We start from the raw sequence: 13,865 nt of genomic DNA, 5'->3' as shown, positions 1-13,865 counted from the left end.
TGTTTGCTCTATGACTTTTCTGGTTATGCACCAGTTCAGACTATATTGCTGTTCAGTCAGTTTTCCTTTATTTACTAAGTTTTTACATCAAAACACACATTGACACCTATGGGTTGAAAAGGTATTTACACCTATGGAAAAATGTCCAATCAAAGGAGCGACATGGTTAATGTATTATTATCTAATATTTGTTTTATTATTCTAAATATCAATCATATTAATACTCTGATAATAATTCTTGGGATATTACTGATTGCTACGGTACGCTGTAAGGGTATGTGTCCACGTTCAGGATTGCATCAGGATTTGGTCAGGATTTTCCATCAGTATTTGTAAGCCAAAACCAGGAGTGTGTGATAAATGCAGAAGTGGTGCATATGTTTCTGTTATACGTTTCCTCTAATTGTTCCACTCCTGGTTTTGGCTTACAAATACTGATGGAAAATCCTGACCAAATCCTGATGCAATCCTGAACGTGGACACATACCCTAATAATAAAGGGGTTGTCCACTACTAGGCCAACTCCTTCTTGATCTAAATGTTTGGTCCTGATAAAAAACATTGTTATGACACATGAGCCTGTCACCCAATGAGTGCTGGCGTTTCTGTCCCCGCCGTGGTATGACTAGAACATGAAGAGGAAGCCAGGGCTGCAGCTGATCTCTTACTTTTTCATGTTTATTGAGGCAGAGACAGTGACGTCAGCCTTGATTGGGTGATGGGCTCACGTGTCAAAACCACATGTGAGACCCGGGACCCCTGGGAAGTGAGTATAGGCTTTTTTATTTTATCGGAACCAGACATGTAAATCAAGAATAGGTTGTCCTAGTAGTGGACAATCCCTTTAAAGGTTAGAAAATTGCCAGATTTGGTATTAGATTAGTATAGAATTACGTCTAAAATCAAGATCCCTGGATTATGATGAAAGACTGTTTAATATTTAATTATGACTTTTGCTGTTTCTAAATTCAAATAATTCTCAAAAGTTACAAGAAGAAACAGCTGATATCCAGAAATCCCAAAAAGGTAACAAAGATATGAATGTTGAGTAATAATGGACTTTGTCAATTATGATTCATTCTCACTACTGACCACCTCGAATGCAGAGGACGATGATCCTATGATGTGGCTGCCACTATCAAAAGACAGCCAGATCCGCAAGTGAGTATTTCCAGCCTGCGCCCACCGTCGATTCCGATGTCAGCTAATCAGCAAGGGTGCATTCTAACATTTACTTTGGGGGCTTATTGTGCCCTGTGCTCTTGTAATACATTCTAAGTACCCGGGCACATACCCCGGACATTTGGTCCAATCCAAGAGAGAGCGCCATTTTCTACCGTTGATGTATTTGGATGAATAGGAAGTCGTAAACCACAGGCTGCCTTAGGCCTTCAGCTTACAGGAATGAAGGACGTTACACAAGAATGGAAATGAGCAAACCCAAACTTTCGTACCGGAAAGATCGTTGCAAAGTTCAGAGTTTCAAGGGGAGAGAGAATTTTTTTCCAGATCCAAAGTTTGGGTCTCCATTGTTTTCAATGAGGTTCGGGTTCTAATTCAAGTTCGAGTATAGTTCTGGGACCCGAACCATACTTTGGACTAAAGTTTGGGTCAGGTACTAAAACCAAACTTCCACGGGTCCATTCATCCCTACACAGCACAGGATGTCAGCAGACATCAAGTGGACATCGCTGTATTCCCACCACTTGCAACTGAGCACTGACTTCAAAGGCACATAAGGTTTCAGATGCTGTGCTCATCAAAGGAATAATGTGGAAAGTTTAAAGGGCCACTGTCACCCCCCCCCCCCAGCCGTTATAAACTAAAAGAGCCACCTTGTGCAGCAGTAATGCTGCAGTCTAACAAGGTGGCTCTTTTAGTTTTTGATTCATTTATTACCTCAAAAAAGCGTTTTAAAAATTGGCCACACATACCAGATATTATACCTGGAGGCGGTCCGAAGCGTCCTGTATGAATCCCCCAACTGCCGTCACTCTTCTCTTCAGGGGCGATGGTACCCGCCCCCTGAGCGCTGTTATCGTCTGAAATCCGGCGCCTGCGCTGTGCGTGCCTGCCTGGGGCCTGCGCAGTGTTCATTGTCAGTGCGGCCACCTGAATCCCCCGCCCCGCACTGTTATTCATTATGCACAGTGCGGGGCTGGGGTTCCTGGGAAGGCGGGGGAGCGTCGGAGCTGGGGAGCGTCTAAAAAGCGCAGTGCGCATGCCCAGGAACCCCAGCCCCGCACTGTGCATAATGAATAACAGTGCGGGGCGGGGGATTCAGGTGGCCGCACTGACAATGAACACTGCGCAGGCCCCAGGCAGGCACGCACAGCGCAGGCGCCGGATTTCAGACGATAACAGCGCTCAGGGGGCGGGGACCATCGGCCCTGAAGAGAAGAGTGACGGCAGTTGGGGGATTCATACAGGACGCTTCGGACCGCCTCCAGGTATAATATCTGGTATGTGTGGCCAATTTTTAAAACGCTTTTTTGAGGTAATAAATGAATCAAAAACTAAAAGAGCCACCTTGTTAGACTGCAGCATTACTGCTGCACAAGGTGGCTTTTAGTTTATAACGGCTGGGGGGGGTGACAGTGGCCCTTTAAAGCGAACCTGTCACCAGGTTTGGCTGATATGAGTTATGGCCACCGCCTTTTAGGGCTTATCTACAGCATTCTATAATTTTGTAGATAAGCCCTCGATCTGACCTGCAAGAGAAGAAAAATAGCTTTTATTATACTCACCTGTAGGGCGGTCCGATCTGATAAGTGTCGCAGGTCTTGGTCCGGTGCCTCTCATCTTGCGATGCCGCCTTTCTGCTTACTTCATGGCTCCCCGGCATTGCGCTCCTACGCAGGCGTACTTATCTTCCCTGTTGAGGGCAGAGCAATGTACTGCAGTACGCAGGTGCTGGGCCTCTCTGACCTTTCCCGGCGGGTCATAGTAGCATGTTTTGGCCACGCAAGCTGTTCACAGTAGCACGAGCAACATGGGTCTGCTGTTGTCAAGATGAAAAATGGCCGTACTACCGGTTCCACAACCAAATCAATTAAACTTCGAGCTGTCAGTGTACCTGAAATGAAGACTAGACGAGTCCGGTTACCGTACGTTATGACAACTTTTATGTTAACTTCATGCTTCTGAATCCAAAAGGGACCACAGTTTTTCTCTATCACAACAACTTTTTAAATTACAGGATACCCCCCCGTATCTCCAAAACCATACAAAATGTACTTAAAATGGAAAATAATGCAAAAAAAAACCCTGAATGTAATGTTTATATAAAACTATTTTGTTCATACAAAGGATATATTGTTAGTCAAATTATGCGCAATTAGTAAAGTTAGGTGGCAGTTAAGGTAAAAATTTACATTTATAGCTTTACTGGGAGTGTTCAATCAGGGGGCATTCTCGCCCGAGGCTCGAACAATAGTCAGCCATTATATATGCATTAATGCAGAACACAGCACTTTTGAAAGGAAGGTGCTCAAGTAGTATTCTGACCCATAATGATGTGGATATGAAAACTTGGCATTCAATTATAGTGAAAAGCATTAGCGTATGATCTGCATACATTCGCATGTGTCATGCGTACATATCTTTAACATGGTGTACGCAGGGACATGTGTTTGCATACGTTCACATGCGGATGCGTATGCATACGGCGTTTCGCGGTGTGCGGCGGTGTCCAGCGAACGCAACATGTTGCATTTTTTGAAGCATCAAATATTGCGCAATCGTCCGCATGCAGACGATTGTGTCAAAAAACTCTTTACTGTCTATGGGAACGCATTGGTACGCATGGACATGTGTACACATGTGTTCAATACGCATGCGTACTTCACACTAATCACGTCCAGGAAACTATGTTACCACCTGCAAAATCCCTGATGTATAAAAGGGGGTCTGGAGACAGGTAGTCCATTACTCTCAAGACTCTGGATGGAAGCACAAGACTCTGGACAAAACTCTGGATATAAGTACAGAAGCTTTGAAAATGTCTGTTTTGTCTTTGCAGTCTGTACTCTGTACTAATTTTTTTCTTTTCCTTGTAGACTGTTTGCTGCTCCGGTGCTGGTGCTGCTGCCGTCTTCGAGGTGCTGACGTCTTTCTGGTGCTGAGGTCTTTCTGGTGCTGCCGACCTGGTGCTGCTGCCGTCCTGGTGCTGCTGCCTTCCTGGTGCTGCCTGACTGCTGTGTTGTTGGACTACTGCCTGTGATGTAAGTTTTGGTGTCCATTTTTTTGTGCTACATTGTGTTTGGCTTTTACCAAGTTACATTTTTATTTTTTTTTCTTTAGTGTTTCACTTGACTGCTGCCTGCTCTTCCAACATGTCCTCCACTGAAGGTTCCGAAAGTGGACATGACACTGATTATGTAATCACATTTGATTTACTGATTGGTATGTATTGACTGGAAATACTATACATATGTTAAATCATGTATTTTTTTTACAGACACCTGACAGTGCAGAAGAGCAGGAGCAGTCAAGTAGAAATGATTCTTCCCAGGGTCGTCGGCCTCAAGTTGCTGAGGAGGCAAGACGGGGTGTAAGTAGCCATTATCAGAGTTGTAATTGAATTTGTTTTCAGTTTTACTTACAATTTTTTTTTGTATTTCATCTATAGGTTACACAACGTGAGGAAGGACAACTGGATGTCGATAACAAAGTCCTTATTCAAGCTGTGCAAGAGTGAGCAGCATTGTGGGACCCCCCGTGATCGGAATCATTCCGACACAGCCTTGATCCGACGACTCTGGGAAGAAGTGGCCAGATCACTGTTGGATGATTGGGACCATGCAAGGCCACAAGTCAGAAAGGATTTTCGTAAGTATTGCAATGTTCTCTTTTACGCTTCGGTTTTGCTGTAAATGTTGGTGTCTTTTTACAATAACTTTTTTTTCTTCCCCCTCCACAGTGAAGAGAGCAAAAGTTCATTGGCACTCAATGAAGGATCGCTTCAATAAGGACATGAGAGAGGAGATTCGGGTTCGAAGTGGTTCTGCTCAAAAAGGCAACAAAATATAAGTATCATCAGCAGCTTTTTTTTTTCTGAGGCCTGCGCTTGTTCAGCGAACGCAAGTATCTTTTGGGTTGTCTTACTATTATTTAAACTTTTAATTTTTTTTACTAATGTTTTCCATTTATTTTACCACAGAACCTAGATCTTCCTCTGTTGGAGTGACCCCTCATCAACCAGCCAACGAACAGGCCCAGTTCCAATCATCCACCAGCGATGGAGCAACCAGGCGGCTTCACAGGCTGGGGAACAGGAAGCCGGTCCATTAGGTTTTCCCCTCTCCCAGCCCTCTGCCACTACATTACTTGGGTCTGGTCGCCAGCGGCAGAAGGCCTGGGAGAGGTCAGTCATGCCCAAGTTTATTCACTTAAGCTCGGTCTTCCAAGCTGGGATGAAGGCAGTTGTAGAAAGACTGGATAGTGGGTTCACTCACGTGAACACACTTTTCCAGGACGTCCACAGACACCTTGACTGCCTGGAAGCTGACCTTAATAGACCGGCGCAACATTATTTTTCCGCTATAGAACAGGGTGTGATGGAAAACCTTAGCCCTGATCTCCTGCTCTATGTGATGAAGGCCTGTCAGGATGCTTACACCAAGGCCATGCAGCGGTCCCGATATCAGCAGCAGGTACAAAGTTCTTTCCTTACAGGGCAACAAGCTGCAGGACAGCATCAGTGGCACTATCCACCACAACTACCGCTGGACATTAGGACTGTTCCAACACTACACCATGCAGCCAAGTGCAGCAGCCCAGCCTTCCACTTCTACTATGCAGCCGAGTGCAGCAACCCAGGTTTCCACTTCTACCACTTAGCTGAGTGCAGCAGCCAAGACTTCCACTCCCACCACGCATCAACAGGAAGGAAAAGGCCGAGGAAGCAGCAAAACCAAATCCAGGAAATGTAGAAATTTAAAAAAAACAGTCACCCCCTCCACCCTCACCTCCGAATGTGCCTTTGTTTTCAAGTCTGTCCACACCTTCCCTTGGTTCTTTCCCATCCAATGTGTCAATCCCTTCCAACTTGTTTTCCACTCCTAATGTGTCCTCTTCCCCGAATGTCAAGTACTGAAGATCACGGTCAAAGGAGCACTGAGAATTATCGCAGGGGGTTAATCCTTTATTCCACTACGCGTTTCAACGGTTACAACAGTCTTCATCAGGTGGAGGCTTGCCACCTGATGAAGACGGTTGTAACCGTCGAAACGCGTAGTGTAATAAAGGATTAACCCCCTGCGATAATTCTCATCGCTCCTTTGACCGCGATCTTCAGTACTTGTCATTATTCTTCCGTCTCAGAGGGCTCATGGCTGGAGCTGCTACGGACTTATCGCTTATCTAAATCCATTTGACCCCTCTGGCCTCTTCTTCAGCGCTCCCCAGAGACCGCTAATCCGTTTTCCTTCTCTTCCCCCAATGTGTCCTTTGCCAATGTTTCTGATCCAATCCTCCAATTGTCTGCAACTTCCACATCCCCAACCACTTCAAGCCTACCATTACAGCCCAACACCCCCAGATCTACCATCTCACTCCCTCCCGCAGAACCTGAAAGTAATGACATTTTCATTTTTTTTTTAAATGAAAAATAGTTTTTGTTTTTGTAAATAAAAATTCTTTTGATTCACAATAATGGTCTCACTGTGTTTTCTTTAGCTCTTTATTTAAACATATGTGTATTGTTGAGTGTATTATTGAGTGAAGTATTAATGGGTGTTACAGTTAAGGTGTTTATTATTAAAGATACAGTCAATGTGTTAATATTACAGTCAGAAAAAAGCACAGGTACATAACATTAAAGGTACATTTCAGCGATGACATCTTCTCCGTCTCTCTCTTCTCCTTTCTTCCTCACAAGCCACAGCAAATGCAAAAGCCAATTTCAATGATAAATCCAGATTCAGATTGAAGCTCTCCACGCTAAGATCCATCTTGCAGCAGGATACAGCATCAAAAGAAGAGGATTTCATCTGTGCATGGTCTTTCTATAGAAATTGCATATGCCATGCCCATTGGGATATACCGTACGCATGCAAAAACTTATAGAAAACGTAAGCACACGCAGCGTTTTTTTGCCGTCATGCGTAAGATCAGCGTAAACATGCATTTCCATACGTTTTGGCATGCGTTTGCGCATGCAGATGATACGCTGCGCACAAACGCTAATGTGAACCTAGACTAACGGTGGTAGATCTTGTCACCCTTCTGTACATTATTGCACTTGCGGTAGTGGAGGCAAGGGAACATTCCATGTTTGAGTGTTAAAAAAAAAAAAGCATTGATGAGAAATTTTGAGGGACGAGTCAATATCTGCTCTTACCAATTTATCCTTGAGACTGGTTGGGTGTCTGAAACATGGGAGAAAATGGGCTTGAAACCTATATGTTGGGATAACCAGTTTACAGCATGTGCCAATGTCTCCGTATGGCTTTATGTAGTTAGTACACATGTGGATGAAAAATATATACAAAGGGGATGTGATTGGGAGATTTTACACGTGTTGATGGAGTGGCGTTAAGGCACTGGTTGAGAACCCCTGATTGATAGCCTCTGTCACTGAACTTTTCCTTCATCTTATCTTCCTCTAAAAGGTGTAGATTTTTTTTCATCTGTGACTTCCATTCATGCATTTGAACGGAGATATTGGCAATGATTTTTTCATGGGAAAGGGGTGAAAACTGTCATAATGTAACAGAATATTATGATCTGTATACTTAACATGTAAATCAGTAGTTAGTAATCCATCTTGACTCTTTAGGACAAGTGTCTAGGAAATTGACAGAACTCCTGTCAATATGCATGCATAGTAAATTGTAGGCTCATCCATGCTGCATTAAGTATGGTGAAAAATAGATTAAGTGTATCGATAGGGATCCATATGCAAAAGATATAATCTATCAAATGTTTCCATAACAAGGAATACCTTTGGACTATGCTATTGGGATAAGAAATAAGTTCTATAACGGATGCCATGTAGTAATTTGCATATAGGGGGCCTAAACTCAAGCCCATTGCGGTCCCTTGTGTCTGCAAATAGAGATCTTCTTGGAATAGGAAGTAGTTTTCAGTGAGTATAAATTTAAGAAAGTCCATGCATAACTAAATAATCGAAGGCTCCTGTTGCAACTTAGTGAATTGTGTGCCAGTTATACATTTAGGTAGCAGTTAAATTTACGCTTATAGGTTTTCCTGGACTGTTCAATCAATGGACAATTTTGCTTGATGCTCCAAAAATAGTCAGCAATCATATGTCCATCCCATCTACCCTGATACCGTCCCCTCACGACCTTCAAATCTTAATGGAATCATTCTTCTTGCTAATCACTGACTGCACCAAAGTTTTCAGGGAAGTTAGCAAGATGGCTTGATGTTCATGTTGCAACCAAGCATTTTGTAGCTCTCCAAGAGCTTCGTTGTAAATAATGCATATGTATTTACAAGAAAGTCCTTGACAAGGTCTTTGAATGATAACCAAGTATTCTTTTGGAGTTCTGACATTGTCCCGATGAAATATTCATCTTTGATGAGCTGCTGAATCTGTGAACCATAAAACATACTGGCCTCTATTTTTTTTAAATGATTAATGACAATTAAGTACTTGAAACATCTCCTACAGTAGGCAAAGCTTTAATGAATTGTTTCATGAGACCCAGTTTCATGTGCAGAGGTGGAAATATAAGGTTCTTTCCGTCAACAAGAGGCTCATGTAGAATATTTGGATCATCAGGTTTGATGTCAAACCTTGGAGGCCAATTCATCTCCACCCAATGCTTCTCATGAGCTCTGCTGTCCCACATACATAGAAAACATGCTGTAGTGCAGCGGTAGCACCCTGTGCAGTGATGTGGCAGTGACCCAGGAAAGATCAAAGCAAATGTCTCTAATGTTCAACTCACAAAAACACAGCACACGATATCCTCTGGATTGCAGCCAATAAACACACCAGTTCACCTTTGAGACGGTTGTCGTGGGCGACTGCATCGCCGTGTTAATGTTCAACTCACAGCACTACAGAGTACACGATATCCTCCGGATCGCAGCCGGGAACCATATACTCCAGTTTGCAGCCGATAAACCTGCCAGTCCACCTCCGAGACCAGTCGCTGTGTACACTGTGGGTGCCAGACCTTCCAGCTGCCTTGGCTGTTTGGCTACGCTTGCCTGCGTTGCCTCACACAGATGAAGATCTGCAGAGCCTCCTGCTCTGTACTCCTAACACCAAACTGACACTGAACCTGACACACTCAAACCCTATACTGCAGGGTTTTTAACTGGAATCTGTGACCTTCAGCCACATGGAAAACCCGAGCCAGGAATGAAATGGACTGCACCACTACCATCCTGTAGTCCATTTCAAAACACAAAAGCCCAGAGCAGGTTTTCTTAATTCTGCCATGGGCAAATAGTTTGCCCAAGACTAACACTTTTATTCTGCATTGCAATCACAGCTATGCCTGTGACTGCAATGCACTCCCATGGCACCAATACATCTCCGTGCGCATCCTGGGGGGGGAACACACAGCGACCACCACAAGTAACACCAGTCACTGCCTCACATATCCCCTCCCTCTGTTCAAACCTGAGGGGTTGAACACTTGTCACCCCACATGGGCACGTGACAGGGCATCTGCATGACCCTGTTATACCCCCGCCCAACACTGTACTGAGAAATCAAAGTAGAGACCGGAACCATTGGTTGACGCAAGCATCCCTCCACTTTTCATTTCTCCTCTATACTTTGTTACCACCTACCTCCATGTTCTCCGTTGCATAAGACATGCCCACTTTCCTGACAGTAGATTTGGGCCAGTTTTGGGTGGTCTTGACCTTGTTTATTTGGGGTTCACTAACCCCTCAGCTCATCCTGTGACCTAAGTACCTGCCTTCGGGCACCTGGTACTGTTTCCTCTGTACCCTTACCCATGCCTTGTGACTAGGTCCCATCAAAATGCCAAGGTCCGCCCCAGCAATTCCAGGCCTACATCCATACAGCGTCGCACCCGAACCCGAGCCTCCCGATGCCGCTGTCTAGTGAGAGCTCTATCCATTTTATCCTGATCCCTGGCCACATCCTTGGCCGGTGCCAGAGGGCTACTTGTGCATATGCCCCTAGTTGCCTCCGCAACCACACACTCCTTATTCCTCACGGCATTCTTTTTATACGCGCGTCTCTGCGTGGGACCCTGGAACTGAACTGTCCCAAACTTACAGGGGGACATTTCCAGCTCAGGGTCTGGAGGGGTCTCCTCGACCTCTCCTGCCACAACTTCTAGGGAGAACCTGTAGGGTTATCTTGTAGACCTATGAAAGTAGACAGGGAAAGGTTTTTAGGGAGAGACAGACGGGATGATAAAATGGGTAAGTGTTAACATTTGTTTTTCAGAATATGTTTGTTTTTCTGTGGTAATCATCTGTGTCTCCATAAGTATTCTTTTTTCCTAAGATTGAGCAAATGGTTGACCTTGTTCGGATGGGTGTACAACAAAGAAAAAAAAACCTTTTCTTGGAATCCATGGGAAAGCATAGAATGTTCTATACCAGCCAAGGAGAAATTGTTTATGGTGATTTTTGAGACATATTCTAGGCGTCATGATGGTGCCAGAAGTATAAACCATCATTAGAGATGGACGATCCCGAACAGAAATGTTCGGTGTCATGATCAGGTCAGTCTTTGTTCGGGCCTGAACACCAAACACGGACATTCGGCTGACGTAAGGGTAAGGAGAGAGAAATCATTTTTTTTCTTCCTTTCTTAGCAGTTCGGGTATCCATATTGCTCTGAAACTCAAACGAAACTTTCTAAAAAGTCTGCTAAACATTGTGATACAGGAAAGATATATATCTTGGAACCGTGTTAGCCAGTAGATAGAAAAATATTTAGGATTGAGAGTCCTCAGTGGCTGATACCTTTTAATGGCTAACTGAAAAGATGGTAACAAATTGCAAGCTTTTGAGACTACTCAGGTCTCTTCAGGCAAGACTAAAGCAAATTCTGAAGAATCACATATTTATGCACAACCTAGCACAGAACTGTCATTATGGGAGAGTGATAAGTGATAAACAGTTGTGTCCATAAATATTGGAAAGTTCCTAGATTAGGAGTGAAGGTTTTGTTGTCCTCTGATTGGGGTCTGGTTCTGTTATGATGACCCCACATGGTCTGAAGTGCAAATTTCTTAATTGATGTAAAATTGGGGTCATCATAATAGAACCAGACCCCAATCAGAGGACAAAACATTCACTCCTAATCTAGGAACTTTCCAATATTTATGGACACACCTGTTTATCACTCTCCCATGACGACAGTTCTGTGCTGTCCTATATTCTTACACACACGTACAAACATACATACACACCACCATGGAAACTCCTGTCAGGCATCATAGCCATCTATCTACAGAACCAAATGAACTAGTACATGAATCCACCTCGTTTTTTTTCCTCAGCTGAATCCTCTTCGGCATTCAATGTTTTTATTATGCATTTTTCTTCACCACTTTCTAAAATGGCTGAGGTGTGCTGTGCGCCATTCTGCGCATGCTCACATCCAGCCTAATGGGTCAGGTCTCATGTAACAGATGGCAGGCCTACCCTCCTGTGATGTGCGCCTCTCTCTTAGCTCTAATGTCCTGAGACAGCTCTTTCCTTTGCTTCCTCTGGTCCATGTTGAGTGTGATACACATCATGTCACCAAACAGCACAGTAAGTATCTGTAACCCTATATACAGGCCACTCACTGATTCCAAGATTGTAGACACCTGTGATGCTAACTAGTGGACACACCTTGATTTACCATGTCCCTTTTATTACTTTATTTTCGGGAGTTAATTTTTTAATTTTTTTTTAATTCTGTGGACACATGGTTGGAAAGCAATGTCTGACTTTCATTTGTTCATTTTCATAGATCTTTTGTTTATTATTACGTTTGTCAGATTCAAGTTATTTCTGTGACCATTGTGGGCTTTTCTGTCATTAAATGAGGGGTACCAACAATTTTGACTACGTGTGTATAGATGCTGATGCGTTACTGTATTTATAGCACGAGCGACCAGATGTTAATGGTATATTCTCTAACTGGGTCACTATGACCAGTGGGGTACCGCAGTGGTCAGTGTTGGGACCTATTTTCTTCAACATACAGGTCCTTCTCAAAAAATTAGCATATAGTGTTAAATTTCATTATTTACCATAATGTAATGATTACAATTAAACTTTCATATATTATAGATTCATTATCCACCAACTGAAATTTGTCAGGTCTTTTATTGTTTTAATACTGATGATTTTGGCCTACAACTCCTGATAACCCAAAAAACCTGTCTCAATAAATTAGCATATTTCAACCGTCCAATCAAATAAAAGTGTTTTTTAATAACAAACAAAAAAAACATCAAATAATAATGTTCAGTTATGTACTCAATACTTGGTCGGGAATCCTTTGGCAGAAATGACTGCTTCAATGCGGCGTGGCATGGAGGCAATCAGCCTGTGACACTGCTGAGATGTTATGGAGGCCCAGGATGCTTCAATAGCGGCCTTAAGCTCATCCAGAGTGTTGGGTCTTGCGTCTCTCAACTTTCTCTTCACAATATCCCACAGATTCTCTATGGGGTTCAGGTCAGGAGAGTTGGCAGGCCAATTGAGCACAGTAATACCATGGTCAGTAAACCATTTACCAGTGGTTTTGGCACTGTGAGCAGGTGCCAGGAAGCATGAAGTGCTCCAAAATCTCCTGATAGCTAGCTGCATTGACCCTGCCCTTGATGAAACACAGTGGACTAACACCAGCAGCTGACATGGCACCCCACACCATCACTGACTGGGTACTTGACACTGGACTTCAGGCATTTTGGCATTTCCTTCTCCCCAGTCTTCCTCCAGACTCTGGCACCTTGATTTCCGAATGACATGCAAAATTTGCTTTCATCAGAAAAAAGTACTTGGGACCACTTAGCAACAGTCCAGTGCTGCTTCTCTGTAGCCCAGGTCAGGCGCTTCTGCCGCTGTTTATGGTTCAAAAGTGGCTTTACCTGGGGAATGCGGCACCTGTAGCCCATTTCCTGCACACGCCTGTGCACGGTGGCTCTGGATGTTTCCATACCAGACTCAGTCCACTGCTTCCTCAGGTTCCCCAAGGTCTGGAATCGGTCCTTCTCCACAATCTTCCTCAGGGTCCGGTCACCTCTTCTCGTTGTACAGCGTTTTCTGCCACATTGTTTCCTTCCAACAGACTTACCATTGAGGTGCCTTGATACAGCACTCTGGGAACAGCCTATTTGTTGAGAAATTTCTTTCTGGGTCTTACCCTCTTGCTTGAGGGTGTCAATGATGGCCTTCTTGACATCTGTCAGGTCGCTAGTCTTACCCATGATGGGGGTTTTGAGTAATGAACCAGGCAGGGAGTTTTTAAAAGCCTCAGGTATCTTTTGCATGTGTTTAGAGTTAATTAGTTGATTCAGAAGATTAGGGTAATAGGTCGTTTAGAGAACCTTTTCTTGATATGCTAATTTATTGAGACAGGTTTTTTGGGTTATCAGGAGTTGTAGGCCAAAATCATCAGTATTAAAACAATAAAAGACCTGACAAATTTCAGTTGGTGGATAATGAATCTATAATATATGAAAGTTTAATTGTAATCATTACATTATGGTAAATAATGAAATTTAACACTATATGCTAATTTTTTGAGAAGGACCTGTATTTATTAACGATCTGGTAGAAGATTTACATAGCAAAATATCGATATTTGCAGATACAAAACTATGTAAATCAGTCAATACAAAAGAAGATGGTATTCTGCTACAGATGGATCTGGATAAGTTGGAAACTTGGGCCGAAAGGTG

Source organism: Ranitomeya variabilis, chromosome 4 (assembly GCF_051348905.1).
Source record: "Ranitomeya variabilis isolate aRanVar5 chromosome 4, aRanVar5.hap1, whole genome shotgun sequence".
NCBI lineage: Eukaryota > Metazoa > Chordata > Amphibia > Anura > Dendrobatidae > Ranitomeya > Ranitomeya variabilis.
This window is presented reverse-complemented; position numbering follows the sequence as displayed.